At 36.4% G+C, this 18,348-nt stretch overlaps 1 protein-coding gene across 5 annotated transcripts in view; it reads right to left on the reverse strand.

Annotated features, from left to right (window-relative positions):
• Positions 1–18,348, reverse strand: part of LOC146761092 (uncharacterized) — a 349,547-nt gene that overhangs the window by 134,710 nt on the left and 196,489 nt on the right. The window contains exon 22 of one of the 5 annotated variants that reach the window (XR_014945938.1): positions 7,769–8,508. The exons of the other annotated variants lie outside the window; for them this stretch is intronic. The gene's annotated coding sequence lies outside the window, so the exon portion shown is untranslated. Of the gene's footprint in view, positions 1–7,768; positions 8,509–18,348 lie in introns of those variants that run through there. 5 annotated transcript variants of the gene reach the window in all.

Below are 18,348 nucleotides of genomic sequence, written 5' to 3' on the forward strand. Positions count from 1 at the left end.
AGCAAATGTTCATGCCTGACATCAACTTCATTATTCAGCCTTCCACTCAAGAGCAACATGGCTAGAATCGCAAAGAGGTCTCAAAAGGAAAAACAATGTCTTAACAACATGATCATTTAATAAGTTGAAGAATTTTCCAAAACAGCTACAGATGTATATTTGTAGAAAACACGTTCAAAATTATCTGCAGGTACAATAATTGTCTGTCAAATTCAGGTCAAGCTAAGTAAACCCAGCAGATATCAGGAGAAATTTATGTGGAACTTTTATTACAACTGTGGGAGTAAGAGAGTAAAAAAAAAAAATTAATAATAATAAATTAAAAAAAATAATAATATTATCACTAAGAATTCTGCTTTATTTTAAATAAAAGTTTGCATATAGATAGAAGGAACTACTCACAGCTTCTCAGAGACTCAAGGCAGCAGTCATGTAGTACAACAGAGAATCAGGTATAGCTATGCATTGCTAGATGCTCCCTCCGAGCATTTATCATTTATCTGTTCTTTACAAAAGTTACTATTTCTACCATCAAGCTCAGAGAAAAACAGCTTGGATCAAAACCAGTTGGCTTTACCGGTAAGAAAAAATTAAGTATTGTATCATAAAGTAATGATAGATTTCCTTATTCAAAAATAAAATAAAGTGAAAAAGGGAAGGGGAAAGAAACATTGAATCAGCTCTTCAATCAATGACAGTATATTTGCTGCAAACAGCAACAAAACTCCGGATATCTAGGATCAGAGTACACTGACCTTGCTAACTAGTTAAAAGCAATACTCTTTTCTAGCCAGCTTCATCACACGTTTTTAAATTACTACTGTGAAATAGCACATGGCTGAATCTCCCTGCAGCTTTGTATTTCTGAAAAAATTCTTATAAATAAAAATAAACATCATTAAATCATTACATAGCCTGAACAGCCAAACTGCACAAATGATAGGCTATATTTACTTCTAGAGAAAGTAGAAAATAAGCAAGAACACTAGATGTTAAAAGATGTTAGGAAAGAAAATCCATAACTGCCAGCCATTGGTTGGGTCAGCAAACAAAAAGGAAAAAAGGAAGACAGATGAGACATCCATACCTGTTGCCAAACCTAATGGGTTGTAAACACAATCCAAAAAACAGTGTTAAAAATGTAGTTTCTAATTGAGGAATTATCAGATACTAAGGATGAATCATACTTTACTTCACATCTGACTTTGATGCTATACCTCTTTTTTTCTTGTTTTCTCATAGAGAGATTATAGGAAAAGTTGTTTTTTGAAAGTTGAAATGCTATCAGTCTGTCTGATTGAAGGAATCACACTGCCTCTAGAATTGTCTGTTGAATCAGTTGAATAGTTGGGTAATTCATCTCCAAGAATTATATGCCAGTAGAATAGTTGAAACTAGCATCAAAAGAAAGTTGAAAGTAGCATCAAAACATTCACTATGCAATCCATCACTTGAAGTTTTAAGCAATGTTTAGATCTGAAGACTACAATCTTATACAGCTGAATAATGCCGAAAATACCAAACTATATTCTAAATCATAGAAAAGAAAAACTGCGGGAGTCGAATGTCCCCAGAAAACATATACATGGGCACAATGGCCTTTCATCCTGAAACCATAACTTAAACCCAATTCACTCAACAAAGAGCCAGAAATTATTCCTTTGAAGACTTTTGAAAGACTCACTTGGACATAAGTTCTATTATCTTTCCATAGTTCACCAGCACCTCAGCTGGTTATCTAACAAGAAGTCTGGTAAAGAGGGAGGAAAAGCAGGAAATTTTTACTATAGGGATGATGTAATATTTGCAAGTCATTGTGAGAAAGCTCATAAAATACTTAACAGCAGCTTCATACATAATCGAATGCTACTGAGGAATTTTATGTCCTCTAAGAAATGTCAGGATCCCTACCTCAAACACATCCAGTTTATTTCCAGCTCTGCTTTAGGACTCCTAAAATATTTTCACTGGCACTGAGGACACTTTTATGAACTTCACATATGGAGCTTCCTATGTACCAGGTTGTTGTCTTAACATTTTTTAGAGGCCACTTAAAAATAGGCTCCAAAGAATTATTAAAGTTATTATTAAGTGATTAAAAGCACAACCAATTCATTTCAAAATTCATAATTTACCTATGGTAAAACACATGAAAAGCTGACATTTGTCAAGCATGAGAACAGCATTGATGCTGGTACCACCTATTCCAAGATTAGTGTGAGGCAGGTACATTCATTTATGCCCCAGAGCACTTAATAATCTCAAGGCCTTCTGCAAACATGAACTAATTAATCCTCATCTACTCTTGCCAAATACATGATTGTATTAGGGATTGACCTAATGTAACCTTAAATGTTAAACAAAGCAACAGTCTACAGAAATGATAAAGAAAAAATGGCTCAATCAGGGAGCTGGGAGGTATCCAACTCATTGTCTCTTTCATAAACATTTAATCATTTTCAAGATATTCAGCAAAACTGATCACTAGGTGGTGAGCTACGCCACTGCAATTATAACAGACGTGAAGCTGGCTCACTAAATAGCATATATCATCTGTGAGAAACTCTGCAGTACACTGTTTCTGCAAATATGATTTTGATTTAGTGACAATGGTCTCTTTGTTAGTATTTACAGCTTTAAGGGATTACAGAGCCCCTTAGATTTCAAAACAACAGAAGATCCTGGAGGATTTTATTTTAAACTCCTGTTTATTTCCTAATACATGAACTATGATGACTTTTGGAAATGAAATACGCAGTGCTAAGTACTTCAGTGCTAAACTAGCATAATCTGAAAAAGTGAGGTTTAACAATGGAAACACTGATTAATCTTTGTCTCTCTCTTGTTTGAATTGCCTTTGAGGAGCAGAGCAAAAATTGTCTCTCTGATCTTTAAAAGCAAGACATTCTCCAAGGCCTGCACTCTGCAGCATACTGATTTTATAAATGCCATGCTTTACCGAAGACAGATAAAGCAAAATGTATAGGCACAACTCAAAGATTATGAAAAGATTAGTGTGAAGTATAAGCTTCAGTTTAAGAGGAAGAACAATGTCAGTTTTTTTTTCTTTTACCTTGCTGAATAACAATTATTTAAAATGCCTCAAGAGATGCAGATAGTAGCTAACAAACAACTACATACTTGCAAATTCAATGCATACATATATAAAATAAGAAATGCCTCGTTTACTATCAAAACTGTGAAAAATATGACAATAAAAATTACACAAACATCTTTATTTTTTTCCCTGTGAAGTTGTTGTGCTTTTTTGACTTTAATGGCACAAACAGAAATTGTATCATCCTTTTGACCATTCAAGGTTTCATTTTTCATGTATAACCACACTGATGAGCCAATCCAGCATCCAGTTTATCCTAGGTAGCACTGTGATTCTGATTTCCAACATAATGGATGAGTAAAAAAACAACAACAAAAAATCGACAGCAAATAGTACAATTCAACTGATAACAGAACAGTTTGCTCGGGTAACAACATTCTTGATGTGAGGGCAAGTAGCGCAACATGAATGAGCTGGCACAATTATACAACGCTGATGTAATTAATAGGAGCCATTCAGAAATTATCGCATCAACAGTATAATGAGGTCAATTGTTTCCAGATTAATAACTTCAGAAAAATATTGATCTCTGCTATCAACTCCAACTCGGGTTATGTAATGCAACCGTTTATAAACAGTTACTTTGCTGACAGATAAAATAAGAGCAATAGGCTAAACAGAGTTTCCCTTCTGCTTTCTAGACATTTTCCAAGAGGTCTTATTTAGGTTCAAATACTACATACACTAGTGTTGACACAATATTTGGGACACACCTCTTATGGAGCTCCAACCCTGACTCATGCTGAACATTAGCAGTTCAGATGCAGAAAGACCTCCCTGACTTGCCCAAATTTGTTGGTATATTTTGGTTTGCTGTGGAAACCTCCCCTTCTACATACACATGGTTTTCTTTGAGGGGCTTGCTCTGTGTAAAACCTATCAAAGGGACATTAATAAAAAATAACAGTGTCAGACAGAAAGCATGAGTGGTCAACCAACCTTAAATAAGAGGATGCATGTTATGCATACTTGAGAAAGATGTCCTGTTTAAGCCCATCTGGATTTCTGCTGAGCTTCCTCTGCCTGCTTCAGGCTGTGGGTAAGAGACAGGCTACAAAATAATGCTTCAGGTTAGGCAGAGAAGTGAACAGACTGCATAACTCTGCATGTACTATCTACGTCTTCACTTTGAGTGACTACAACAATTATGAGACATGCATTATTTAGGAAGAACTCTTAAGCACCGCAGGGGCCTAAAACCAAAGCACACAAAGGGACAGTCTCAATTCAAAATGACAGTATAACGAGGAACAAATACGAAGGGAAACAAATGTGACACTCTGGCCGTTGTGTTGGTGAGAATTGGTCAATAACCTCAATTTCCTGATATTTTCTCACTTTACCTCTCCCACAACCCCTAACTGAACTAGTTCTCATTTTAAAGGATTTTTAATATGTCAAAGCGTTGCTGACATCCCAGCATGGGTAGGATCACAAGGGAAGGTAGTGAGAGTGCTGCAAAAGGAGGGAATAAAGTGCACCGACTCTACTGGAGACAAGACAGAAAAAGCTAATCAAGAAAGGCAACCAGATTAGAGAAATGCATTGCAAGTACTGAAAGAAAGGCAAAAAGAAGAGAGTGCTGGGACACAGAGGAAGCTAGGGAATCAAACCAGCAGACAGGAAAGATGTCTGGAATTCTTCTTTTCCATTATTATTTTAAATATCAACTTAAAAGGATATTGTGCAGTTGCTCATGTGTTTGTAATTCATTGTCTGCTACTTGTGTTTTAACATCAGGGGTCAGGAATCAGTCTCCTGCACTTCCTTCATGACCCTGTCTGCATCCTTGGGCACATCACTTTACATGCCTTCATTTCCTTATAAGAGATATATTACAACAGCAGTATGCAGCATTTGGACTTCAGATTATTAATTCACATTTCAAAAGTATGCCTTCATTTCCTAACAAGAGATATATTACAACAAAATTATGCAGCATTTGGACTTCAAACTATTAATCCACATTTCAAAACTAATAACTACTGAACATGCACCCAGCACTCAACACTACTTCAGTGTGAAGTGCTCACTTAGCATCTCAGCAGAACTCCACCAAGAAACATGGGCAAAACTCTGCACAAACCATGGAGCTGGATGCAGGTCTTTTTGTACATGGATCCCACTGCTCTCTTCCAATTCAGGAGAGAGCATTAAATTCTTTTTTAATAAAGCCACTCTGAAAAAAAAAATTACCAACAATGTGCTCTGCATGTCTAGTAGAGAAGACATTATTCTTGGATCTTTCTTTTTGGTTGCTTGTGTGTGCATAGACCCATGATAAGCAAGATGCAGATACCCTTTAGAATAGATATTTCTCTGAATGGTTATTCCAGACATTACTAGCACAATTCCCTCATTCTCTGTCTGCATGGGCAATGTTGTACAAAACACATTTCAAAGTCGTTAGTCAGCCTGCTATGTTGTGGCAGGTGGGCTCCAAAAAGAAGAAATTCCAGGCATAACTAAAGGAAAGAAAGCCACCTGAATTATTGAAAGAATGGAAAAAAAGTACGAAGTGTCCCTGCTTTACTGAAAGTGACAAAATTACATTGTCTAGTTAGCACACTGTCACAGTGCACATGAAAACTGCTAATACTAGAAGACAGACTGATCTGGAATTGATGGAAGACTGGAAAGAATGCATCCATGGCTCAGAATTGGGCTAATCTGACAGTCACATTTAAGTGTATGTATACAAAGCATTTAATAGCCATTTTTAAGTCTATTCATCATGGAAGGATGTATGTGGAATTAGAACTTTTGTGTCCATATATCACATGTATTGGGACACGATCTGAAACAAAGAATGGCTCAGTGACCATTGGGTCAGAAACATTGCATAGATTATATTTTTCTAATGTAAAATGTCTTATATCATTTCAGTGAAATCTTCTGGGTTTTTGTTTTTGTTTTCATAGGTGCTTTGGGTTTATCATATTTTCCATAGTTGGAGAAATTATACAAAATGCCTTTTAGACTACTTGGACTAAATCATTTTTAAAAACTAATCAATTAAATTAAATCTAGCATCTTCATGTGCTTCTGGTCTTTGTCTTTTTACTCTTAAATGAGTCATTTTAAACCCAAAGCAACTCTACCACACCTTTTGGCAGTGCTCTCTAAAGCAATGTACTTTCCCCGTCCTTTCTCCTAACCCTCAAAAAAGAAATTATATATATATACAATCATGTATATAAACATGTCTCAATAAGCATTTATAGCTATGACAAATTTATTCTTACTGTCAATTTAATACATGTGTTTTCAACTTAAATTTGATATACAGCCTGGTGTTTTCTATTAGATCATATAAACAAGTATTTGACTTAAAACAGGATTATTTTTCTTCACTGAGAATGAAAGCAGCAATAAACATCACTCTTTCTGGGAATAAAAATGAGGTGGTAATTCCATGAAATATAGCCATTAAAATAAGAAAAAAAAAATATATTGGTGTAAAGAGTAAAAAGAGCTTGACCACAGGCCTGGTATGTTTACTGATCTTCTGGACAGAAATTATTTTTGCATGACTTCTCCAATGCATTACATCAAAATGAGACATGCTTCATTTTTTCCAAGCGTGCATACTAGGAAAGAGAAATCAGTCTGTTGTCACTAACAGTGTCAGCATGAGGCCCAAAGTAAGTGGGGCAAGGTAGGCTCATCACCACTCTATGTGATAAAGTAAATCTGTTAAGATGAATGCTTTGATAGTGCCTGTATCAGCACTAGGTCTGCTGAATCAAAGTGATTTACAAAAGCACTACAGCTGATGCTACAGCCTCTGTGACACATAGGGGAAAGAGGCAGAAAAAAAAGAAATAGGGAATAAAAACACAGAGATGAGTAAATTATAGATAAACTGTAACAACAGTGAAATTGAAAGGGAAAAAATACAATTTACTATCCTAGATCAGTATCAGTCCGGCTTCTATTAGAATCTCTTACCCAAAATAAAAGCTTTAATGAGGTTTACATTAGTTCTATTTATTAATTCTTATTTATTAGTACATTAGTTCTATTTATTTCTAGTATTCAAATGAATAATCACAAATTTGGAACTAAACCAATTTCCAAGGATTTGCAGTCATTCATTTATCTGAGCTTGTACCAAAAAGTGGGCACTGCTATAGAATAAGCTAGCTTATTCTAAGCTAGCTACAGAATTTTGAGGTTCCGTGTGACTCTTTAAAGCATCTTTGAATGATTAACTAGGCATTTTTTATGCAACAAGTGTCCAGAAACAAGATGCACACTCACCCAGTCTGCACTGGAGTCACATGAGCATGGCACGTTTGCTTTCAAGGTGAAACAGAGGGGCTATCAGACCTGCACAGAGTTAACTGGCCTCAGCTCTCTGGGTAGCTAACCCCAGCACTTGGGAACAAGTAGCCGTTTGTAGATAGATAGAGACTGGATAGGGAAAAGTTCAAATTGTTCTTAGAGAAAAGAGAAGTAACACAGGTGCCCTCAACATCTGGTATGTATTTTGCAGTGTTTACAAAGAGTGCATAAATAGATTTTTTTTTTTCCAGTGAAGAGCATCTATCCCCATTTTCTATTTACCTATTTAAAAAACAAACAAACAAAACCCCTTTTCTTTCACACTAAAGATTTAGATAGGTTTATTTCCTTATACAGCAGTTAGGATATGGAAATCAAAGATTTCACTCAAGCCACTATATGGGAGCTTCAGTCAAGGGTAGTACTGCACAGACTTCAGCTTGACAGAGTACAAATTTATAAATATATAGATGTAGGCATATACACACACTTAAAGAAGAGTTTACCCTTAAAAAGTTCACCCCAAGCACACCGATGAATTATAACCAATCTTTTAATTGGTCAAAAGGCTTTCCATAGTAAAAAGCTAATAGTAAAGCAAAACCAGTAAAAAGTAAATGGAATTTGTCTAGGAAAAAGTGGTACAGCATCTCAAATACACCCAAACCAAAAGGCAGTAATCCAGAATGCTATTTGGGGTTCTACTTGGGAAGGTCAAAGCATCTTGCATGCTCTGCTAGAACAAAAACATCTTTTCAGAATACTTTTGGTTGTGAGCCCCATGAAAACAGCTCATGGTACTGTATTTTGTGTTAAATTGCACTGCAAGAGTCATTATGCTGCTGTTATATGAGGCAGTTAAATGCAAGATAGCAGGCCTTGTTTTCAATTCTGTCATTTCTGGGACTGGGAGAAAGCTGGAGAAGGAAAAGATGAGTGTGAAGTTGAACTTGTGCCACACTATGACCAGTACCTGTTGTTCCAAGGGTTTCTTTGGTTTATCACTAGTTGCTGAAGAGTATGTTGATGAGTATTGCCACAAACATGTTTTTATTTGGATTATACTTCCTCTGCCATCCATTGTAGTAGTGATCTGAGCTCCGCTAGAGTGGAAGTAGAAAAAATGAACATAAGGATCCATGCACAAAGATAACTTGCCGTGCAGAATCATTTCCACTAATGTCACTGAACTCAGAGCAAAGTAGACTGAATGCTAAACTGCCAGCTGAACACTTAAGACAAACAAGTTAGAAAATACTAATACCATGTTATTTATGAGCGTAGTATTTTACTGTGGGACATATTTGGAGAGAAACATAGGGCATCACAATACTGTTTTAAGATGCCTTCAGTCTTCATAGAGGAAAATTTACTAAGCCAAGTCATATTTTCTTTGGCTACAATGTTTCAAAACCTTAGCATCATGCAGCATGGGGTAAAAGTACTTCCCATTTTTCCAGCACTTATGTGTCAAAAGTATCAACGCAAGAAATAGTTCAGTTGTCCCCAAGGGTTAACCATGAATACACATACCTTATACATAATTCATAAGTATATTAATGTAAAGATAGCCAGACAAGACTTGGAGTAGTATCCAAATGCTTCTAATGGGTCAGTAAGTGGAACAATTAATTTCCGTGTTACTCTTGAACTAGGAAGCTGGCATTTAGTATACTTATTCTTTATAGTCAAGCAGAACAGGTACGCAGACTTGAAGGCTTCTGGTTAAGGAAATGATGGCCATGTAATGTTGTGAGTTGTATTTATTGAGCTGTAATCAAGACATTCTCTATGTGGTAGATGATCAGAAAAATGTTGATTTTAATGATAGAGTTGTTTCACAATACATTTTGCATTGAGTTGCACCATTCTGTCAAACAGAAAAGAAATATTGGTGCCAAAGCACTGAGACTTCCACATAGTTTTGTAGTAACTGTAGCTGAAGGATGAATGACAAATAGTAAATATGTTTTCCAATTGGGTTTTAGTATAATCTGCCCAGTACTGTGGTAGAAAACCTTGCATCCCACTGATTTAGCATAAAAAAAATAAATGAGAAGTACTGGGAAATCGTACAACAAAGGAAAAAGTCTTTCTTATCATAGGCTTCTCTTGCAAAACTGCATAAATCATATTTTGAAATCTAAAGCTATGCCACTACTGATGAAATAGACAAGTTTTTATTGTAACCTTTTGAACAGATGTGCCTCTTTTCAGAACTTTGTACGTGCAATTTGCAATAAACCAGAAGGATTTTACAAGCAAGTTCATAGAAGAAGTGAGTTACTGGTAAGTGTCAAATTCACACAGAAATCAAATTAGATATTAGAGACAAACAGTGGCAGGAAACAATGTGCATTTTACAGTGTGAGGTGTATCCAGAGCATATTAAAAATGTACCAAACAATAAGGAATTAACTCTAATACAGGCACTTCTGGAAACAAACTTTTTTTACTTAAAAAAATAAAAAAAAAATATGCAAAAGCCCAGGAATTCATCTAACGCATTTCATCTGGACTACACAAGAGACAGGTTTTTTTCACTCAGCCCAAGGATAAAAAGCCTACCTACTTTTATGGAAAAATAAACATTTTTTTTTTTCTTTTTATTTTTTCCTTTAACAAGTTCTGCAGCTCTGGCCATAGAGGCTGGATTTTATTTATGGTTGCTCATCAGGAACAGAATTGGCCACTAGGGATTTGATCTTTCAAACATGCTTAAAGTTAAACACACGAGCACTTCCTGCGCCTTCGGTGGAATTCATGTCCCAAAAGCTAACCACATGCACAAATCCCTATTGTCTTACACCTGCACAAAACCATCAACACAAGATCTTTGAGAGGCCTATGTATTATCAGGTTATGCATTCAATGAAGGATGAAAACACGGTTAATTAGGTTGGGAGAACATTTAAAATGCTCCTACTGCATCTAGGAAATGCACTAGAAATTGATAAAATCCCATTATATAGAATAATTAAACCTGTTTGTTCAGACCTCTACAGGACACACCATTGGGTGGTGTAGGCATATGCAGAGATCGACTGCTTCATTACATGTTGAAGCTGAGAAATCTGCATTTTTTATCTGCTGGGAGCTTACACTGTTCAGATAGGTTAAAATCTGCTCAAGGTACAAGTCCTTGCATCAAATACTACCCTGACATGGATCATCAGCTTCAGTTAGGGAATCAGCTCAGTGCATCATTCAAGCACAAATTCATAATATCCCTTAAATGACTTGTATTGTTCAGTACGAAGTACAAATGAGATGAGATGCAAAGAAAAACAAAATGAGATGCCCTATACAAATCAACGGATAGACAAGTTGAGAAGGAAAAACAGAAGTGACTGATGGCAAAGTAAAGAAAGCCTAGAAGAAGATTTTGAAGCCTCACAGTAAATTTCTACAGCTAGATCTACCACAGGGGAAAAAGAAGTTAGAAGTATCTAAAAGAGTGTCAAATTAAACAGGTAATGTTTCAAGAAATACAATAAGGAGAGTGATCAGATCTATCTACAATCAATGCTGGTTACACTATTACACAGTTTGTCTGATGTAATTACAGTTCCAGGACAGATGTAAAGGTGAAACTGAAGACTCGTAACACTCCTATATTTGAAAAAAGGAGGATTTAAAGCCATCTGACTCAAATTGACCCGAGGCTGTAGATGAGAAACACAAAAGACTAACAAGAGCCAATATAAAATAATGACAGCAGGAACAGGATCGAAATAAATCTCCCACCAACAGCAACACAGGAGAAATAAAATACAGATTTCAAGACTGGCTCACTCAGACAGGCCACAGTGAAATAGCAGTAAAGGCAGTGTGCTAGTAACCTCTGATCCTGTCAAATCCCAAGCTCACACAGCAACAAAAACTGTTAAATAGAAAGATGTAGCAATGCTTGTGGAGCTTGGTGGAGGAATACAGCTGCCTCCAAGGAAGAGTCTAGAGATTGCTCTGCACAGACATAGTCCTCTGCATAAAGAGCAAGCTCACCTGTACACACACTGCACTCTCCAATGTTTCTATCCAAAAAGGTACTAAATGTTGGTATGAGTGTAGGATCAGAGTACGATGTAACTTCAACTCTCTTGTGGCCTCTGACATGTTAGTATTTTTTACTTTGATTAACAGAAGCCAGAAGGATGGCTATCTGCACATAATTTTTCATCATTATTATATATGCATCCAAAGAAGCAGTCCTCACATCTTAGCAAGCTTTTGATACTTTCCCCAACAATTTTCCCCAAATTACAGTTCAAATGAAGTCCTTTCAAAATTTTTGAGAGGGAGAAACAAGGTCCAAGTATATAGTCCAAACGAGTTTGATGGTGCATTTGGATTTTGCTTCTCTCATAGAAAATTAGGAACCTCTCTAGAAAACTTGATGTTCTCTGTGTCCAACTCTGTCCATAGGACCTACTGGCAGCCTCAAAGACTCTCTGTCTCAAAATAAATATGTTCAAGAGAAAGTCTGAAGATTGATGAGTCTCATCCTGGAATATAAAACCCTTACAAAAAAAAAAAAAACAAATAACAAAAACAAAAACAACAAAAAAAAAACACCAAAAAAACCCCACAACAACAACAACAAAAAACCAAGATTGACCAGCTACAACTGAAGTGCACTGTTGTGTCTTCAACAGCACAGCATGCTTTCCTGTGAAATAAAAATTAACTGAAAAAAATTAAGGCTATTTCAGCACATCTTTAAAGAGTGAAACTTAGAGATATTTTGATTCTAGATTTGCTACTCAGAATTGTACAAGTACTCTTTGTTAGTGTTCAATCATAGCCTACAGAAACCAAGGGAAGAAAGCAGCGTATCTGTTTAAACTGCTTGTGAGAATACATTACAATGTAACATTGGAAGAGAAAATTCAATGGCTCCACAAATGGTGTTGATGGGAAACAAATGCTTAAAAGATACAAATTACATATAAAATGTATACTCAGAATGTATATGTATGTATATTTATTTACAAATGCAAAAAGTCAGTACTTAAGAAATAAATACATAAAAATATATATGGCATTTTCCTAGCAAGCCATACACACATATATGATGAAATCTGTTAATATACAACAGATTCAAATATGATTAGAAGACAAATAAATCTCCTGGTGTTCCACAAGAGCACTTTGCAGGTCACAATAAGCCCGGCCCACATCACAGTCGTGCTGTGGACTACCCCAGAAGAATGACAATGTCAGCATCTGTGCCCTAAACCTCAGCTGGTTGCTATAGGAAAGGTGGGTGTTTGGGGGTGGCTGCTCCCGTCAATGCCTTCTGATACTGCTGCTTCAAGAGAAAGGCTCAAGAGAGGGCGGCAGAGATTTGGCACCCTGCGCAAGCGCTTGCTCCATTTTCTACAAGACCAACGATTTAAGCCATGCAGGGGCTCCCTCTGCTGTTCTTTTTGTTTTCAGGACTATACAGGGGAAAAAAACCACACACACAAAACCCCACCTCCAACAAAAAACGAAAACACCCTCCGTTGCCATTTACCTTTAGCTGAGGAGGAGGGAGGAGAGGCTCCGCGACTCCAGTATATCACAGGATCTCTTTCTGGCTCCTCTGTGCCAGCTCACTCTATCAGCCTCATTATTAAACCTCAGAACACAAGAACATTAAGTGAGGCAAATATATGGTGTTTGTATGCAGGTATTTGGATATCAGATGTCCTCTCTGAACTGTGAAAAACTAAAAGTGGCTTGGCTGTAGAAAAAAGCTTAAAAGGAGATTTTCAGCAGAAATGGCAGTTAGATGATATTCTACACGAGCTGGAGGTTTCAAACCATTCCTTCTGTAGAACATACCAAATAAACTCTCCTACATTTTGTATTAATGAGAGAAAACAAACAAACAAACAAAAGACATTGGCAACAAAACCATCACAACAGCAGCAGCACTCCCCATCTGGGGGGGTTCTGGATGCCCCATCCCTGAAGGCATTCAAGGCCAGGCTGGATGTGGCTCTGGGCAGCCTGGTCTGGTGGTTGGTGACCCTGCTCATAGCAGGGGGGTTGAAACTGGGTGATCATTATGGTCCTTTTCAACCGAGGCCATTCTATGATGATCTCCCCAGATAACTGAAGTTTTCTCATTATTTCTGTTTAAAGGTGTTTAGACAGCAATCCAAAGCTATTTATTTATTTATTTATTTTGCATCTCCTCACTGTCTTTGCTCTTGAAGTTTCAGATACATTGGTGGGAAATATTTGCATTCCCCCCAAAATAAACAAACAAACAAACAAATAAATAAAGTAAATCTGGAATTTTAATAAATTTTTAGTTCATGCAAAAAATTATCTAAAGTTATATCCAAAGAGTTCTCTGGGAAAAAAAAAAGAAAAGAAATATAGTCTCCGCTTTCTCAGCTTAGGCTTAAGTGGGTGAAAACTTGCCCTTGAACTACTACCTTGAATAAAAAGCATTCATTTCCCCTTTAGGCATAATGCTTTTCCAAAAGCCAGAGCAGAAAAAAAATAAATCTGCTGTGCTGTCATTGGAAACTATGATTTATAGAAATGTTGACTATGTTTCATAAAAATCACCTGCTATTTAAAAACCAAAAGAAAAAGACACCACCATCAGCATTTATGTTGACAAGAATGTTCCTAAATACCATATCAACGTGACTTCATTTTCCATCTGTCTGATGGATTTGCATTGCATAAAGATCTGTACACATACAGGAATGTGTTTTCTTTTTTTTGCCACACTACTACGAAAGTAACTCAGGATCACACAGCAGCCTTTTGCTGTGACTAATCCCTCTGGATTTGGCCTAGCCTTTCAGGCTGCACTTCCTGCCTGAACCCGCCTATGCGTTCTGAAAGCAGAAAGAAAAACAAAACAAAAATTCACAAAAGGGACATTAAAAAAGAAAAACAACAAACAATAAATTGGCCACGCAGGTTGAACTTCAAAGAATCTTTCACAAAATCAGTGCAGAATCCTAATCATTCCTTGGCTTTGTCATACAGTGTAAGGGTCTTTTCTAGGATCAGGTTTGAGCCTATAATAGTGGAAAACTTCAGCCCTTTTCAGTGTTGGGGAGAAACAGAAAGGTGTGTATCTGAGTTAAAAACAGCTTCACTGAAGCCATGCAGAAGAATGGATTTTTGATTGTTTGAGATCTTGATACAGTAAACCAAAATATATTTTTGATTTCTCAAAGTCTTCCATAATGTATTGCAAAGTTAATTATGATTCTACAAAAAATATCTATTTAAATACAGAAGGAATAACTGAGATATGAGCACCACATTTAGTAAGAACAAAACTGAGAACAGACAAGATGTGCAGCATCAGATCAACTGTTTCTTTCTCACAACAGAGAACTTCTTGCTAACAAATTCCATGCTAATTCAGCAGAGTCAACATCTGTACACATGTCCGCTGCTTTCTCTTCATGCTAATGTAAGCTCATAAACTGTATTTAGAAAAACAGACCTAAAGTGAAGTCACTTGGTGGGCACTTCCACTAACTACTCTCTTATGGAGAGACCAGCAACGTGTGAAGCACCTATCACTCTTACCAGTTCTTATTGTGGTGACTGAAACTGGATTAGAGATTAGAAGAGTTTAGGCAGCTAACAGATCTACCTCACCTTCAGAGGTGCAGAAGTCTAATAGGCATTGCATCAGTAGGTATTTCTCTAAGTTTTCTTGTAATTCTAAGATTAAAATATTCCTTAGCAAAACAGCTAAGAATAGCAGAAAAACAGTTTGACACAAATGTACCCTATCATGTTACACAACATTCATTACTGTGCATTATACCAATATTCTCACATAATGGGAATGTGAAATAAATGTGGTTTTTGTTGATGTTGTTGTTTGTTTGTTTGTTTTCCTTTATCCTTAAAGATGATGAGACATTAATTTTGGGGAAGTCCTTCTGCCTGTTGAAAAAGAAATGGGCTATTTCATGCAATCACCAAAGGGCTGAGGTCTTTCAGAGAGGCCTCATCTTACAGTAACAGTCCACCATTACTGTTTAAGGAAGGTATGTGCTGGCCAGCACATCTGGAAACTGCAGCAGAACTTAAAACTTGGAGTATACAATGGCAAAACATTACTGAGCTATGCACGATGACATTAAGACAATAAAGATCAGAGCATAGTTTGTCACAGAAGAAAACTCAGCCCTCAGCTTTTCACATTTGCCAGTATTATCTTTATCTGCCGTAGTATAATAAGTAATAAGATTTCTCTTTATTCATTTTAAGAAACAAACAAACAAACAAGCAAACAAAAAAACCAACAAAACAAAACAAAAAAAAAAACCCCAAAGCTTTAAATACTCGGTTACTGCAGTAGACTAAAGAGAACAAAAACACCTCAAATCACATCTTAAAGAAAAAGTTATCTATTTCAAGTATGCTTTTAAAACTGCCCCAGAACATTTTTTACTGATACATTACCCATTCTCTGGAAATTGTCCTTTGGTTTCTCTCAAGCTGGAACAATACAAATTCTAGACAGGAATTTAACAGGCAGGTATACATATCTGCACAAATACATATGCATGCTCACTACTGGACATATATTTTCTGTACCATGAAAAGTACACATTCCATGTATTTGCATACAATTGGACAGGTGAGGAACTAGTGGAAATTAGAGTACTAAAGAGGGAAGTTATTTCTTGAGATCTGACTGAATGTCTGTATTTAGACTGAAAGACCCACTGAAGGGGGAGCAATCTCTTTTACTAAGTAAATTCCAGGAATAAACACTGCATATACAGTGTTAGTCTGTATCCTAGCAAATCACTACAATGTAGGAAACTCTGTGGATTACAAACGTGCATTAAATTACATATTGTTAAGGAGTTCTTTTTCCCCCTTAGGATGCACTCAACACTTTCCTCCTTCCTGCCTGACAATATGTTGCCATGCTATAAAAGCTCTAATGCCCATTTCAACGATTAGCTGTACATCAGCATTACTACTTTAAATCCACAAGTTTCGCATCAAGCATTAAATGGGATGAATATTGATCTGCTAAAGAGGATTTATTTATTTCTAGCTCTATCCAAAGATCAACTACTAGCAGCTTTTGGTGGATCTGCTGAGCTCTCACAGCACAAAGCTACTGCATACATGACACCGGACTTGACATTTCAGTTCTGGAAGAAAACCAAACAGTAAATTCACTGCAATAATCCTAGATAAATGAGATGATCACTGGAAAAGCTGAGATAGTTAAGTGGTCTATCAGAGAAGTCCAAAGGATGATATTGAACTGTGGCTACATAGTAACTCATCTTACAAGAGCATGGCACAAGATCACCCTATCAGATGCCAATATCATTGCCTTAAAATAGCAATGTGTCTTCAAATTATCCTGGAACGATTCACAATCACGTTCTGAGCAGAGAACTTTCTATGCAATATAATCAGATACACACGAATATCACCATGTTTACCCATTCATTCTGTTTTTGTCTGTTCAGTCAGTAACACCAATAACTGTATAACATGTTCAAGAAATACAGATACGTTAGCCTCAAAGCACAGCTAATATATTTCTTGCAGTGTTGGGTCTGCATATTTTGGCAGGGATAATTCTCTACTCTTCAGCACAGATAAAGTAGAAAAACATACAAATGAGTTGATGAGGATTGTAAGAAGACTAGAGATGAACTGGTATGTTGCCTTTTGTACTCAAATGGCAAGGGTGGAAAAGAATGCTATGTTTTCACTAACTTTAACAAGGAGCGTTTGAAATGTCAGTGTAAGAAGCCATGAAATTTTTGCTGTGTCACTCACACAGGAAACCAAACAAGTTAGTCAAAACACTGCCTCAGTGCTATGATTTCACCAAGCCGTATAATTCCAGTGGTTAATAATATTGTTCTAGTCATCTGCTAAATGTTTCGTATTAATTCATCTTATTTCTCTTCACTAATTTTTCATTATGAGAGAGTATTAACTTACAGAACCCATGGAAGAGAAACAAATAGTGACATACAATTGGGATATTTGCTTCAGCTAAGCATTACATCATATTTGGCTTCCTACAAGACCACTCCTCTTGAAAAACAGACAAGCAATCAACAACAACAAAACACCCTGTGCAGCACATTATCAGGAATGCACCTAAAAGCTGAAAACCAATGCTTTGTTTTGATTGCTTGATCTCTGTGAATTTCTAAACAACCTGACCACAGGTAGCACTCTGTTTAATTAGGTTTTTGTCTGTAAAACAGAGTCTGCTTTGCCAAGGAGAGGGAGCCTTGTGCCAGTTCCCAGTGTCAGTGAAAGAGAAACAATGTGTGCCAACATCAGCCCTGCAGTAAGACAAGCTGAAATCAAAGCTGCAGTAAACATTTCCCCCCTGTCTGGTAATTTATCTTCAATTTTATCTGTGTATAAAACAACTCATGCTTCTGAAGACAGTGTTAGTGAGATACAATCTAATACATTACAAATGTAGAAGCTTCTGTTATCTATAAAATATCTGAAATAGACTCAAAACAAAGATGAAAATTTAATCTGAAATCTTTTTGTGACTTGTCAGGTTAAACGTCTGTTACTGGACACCACAGAGGAGTCACCTCCAAGATTTGTCTAATAGATTGTTTTGTTTGTCTGTGAAAAATAGAACAAAAAGAAACAGCTCAAACGTGAGTAAACAGTGAAAGGAAAGCTGGTTACAAACTGCCTGAAGCTATCGAGCTATTTGTATCTGGAGCAAATGAAATGATACTAAATTCATATCCTGAAAAGTAAGTATCATTTTCCTGACTTATATTCTTGTAACATGGCTCTCTACAAACTACCTTCTAGGAATATTATCTAAATTTGCAATAAAAGTTGGCAAAAAGTTAATTCAAATAATTATTTTCTCTGCTCTTTACTACTAAATAAATTCAAAAGAATGTAATGTAATGTAATGTAAGGAAAACATATAAAAGGAT

This window comes from Coturnix japonica, chromosome 4 (assembly GCF_054131305.1).
Source record: "Coturnix japonica strain WE chromosome 4, WE-NBRP24, whole genome shotgun sequence".
NCBI lineage: Eukaryota > Metazoa > Chordata > Aves > Galliformes > Phasianidae > Coturnix > Coturnix japonica.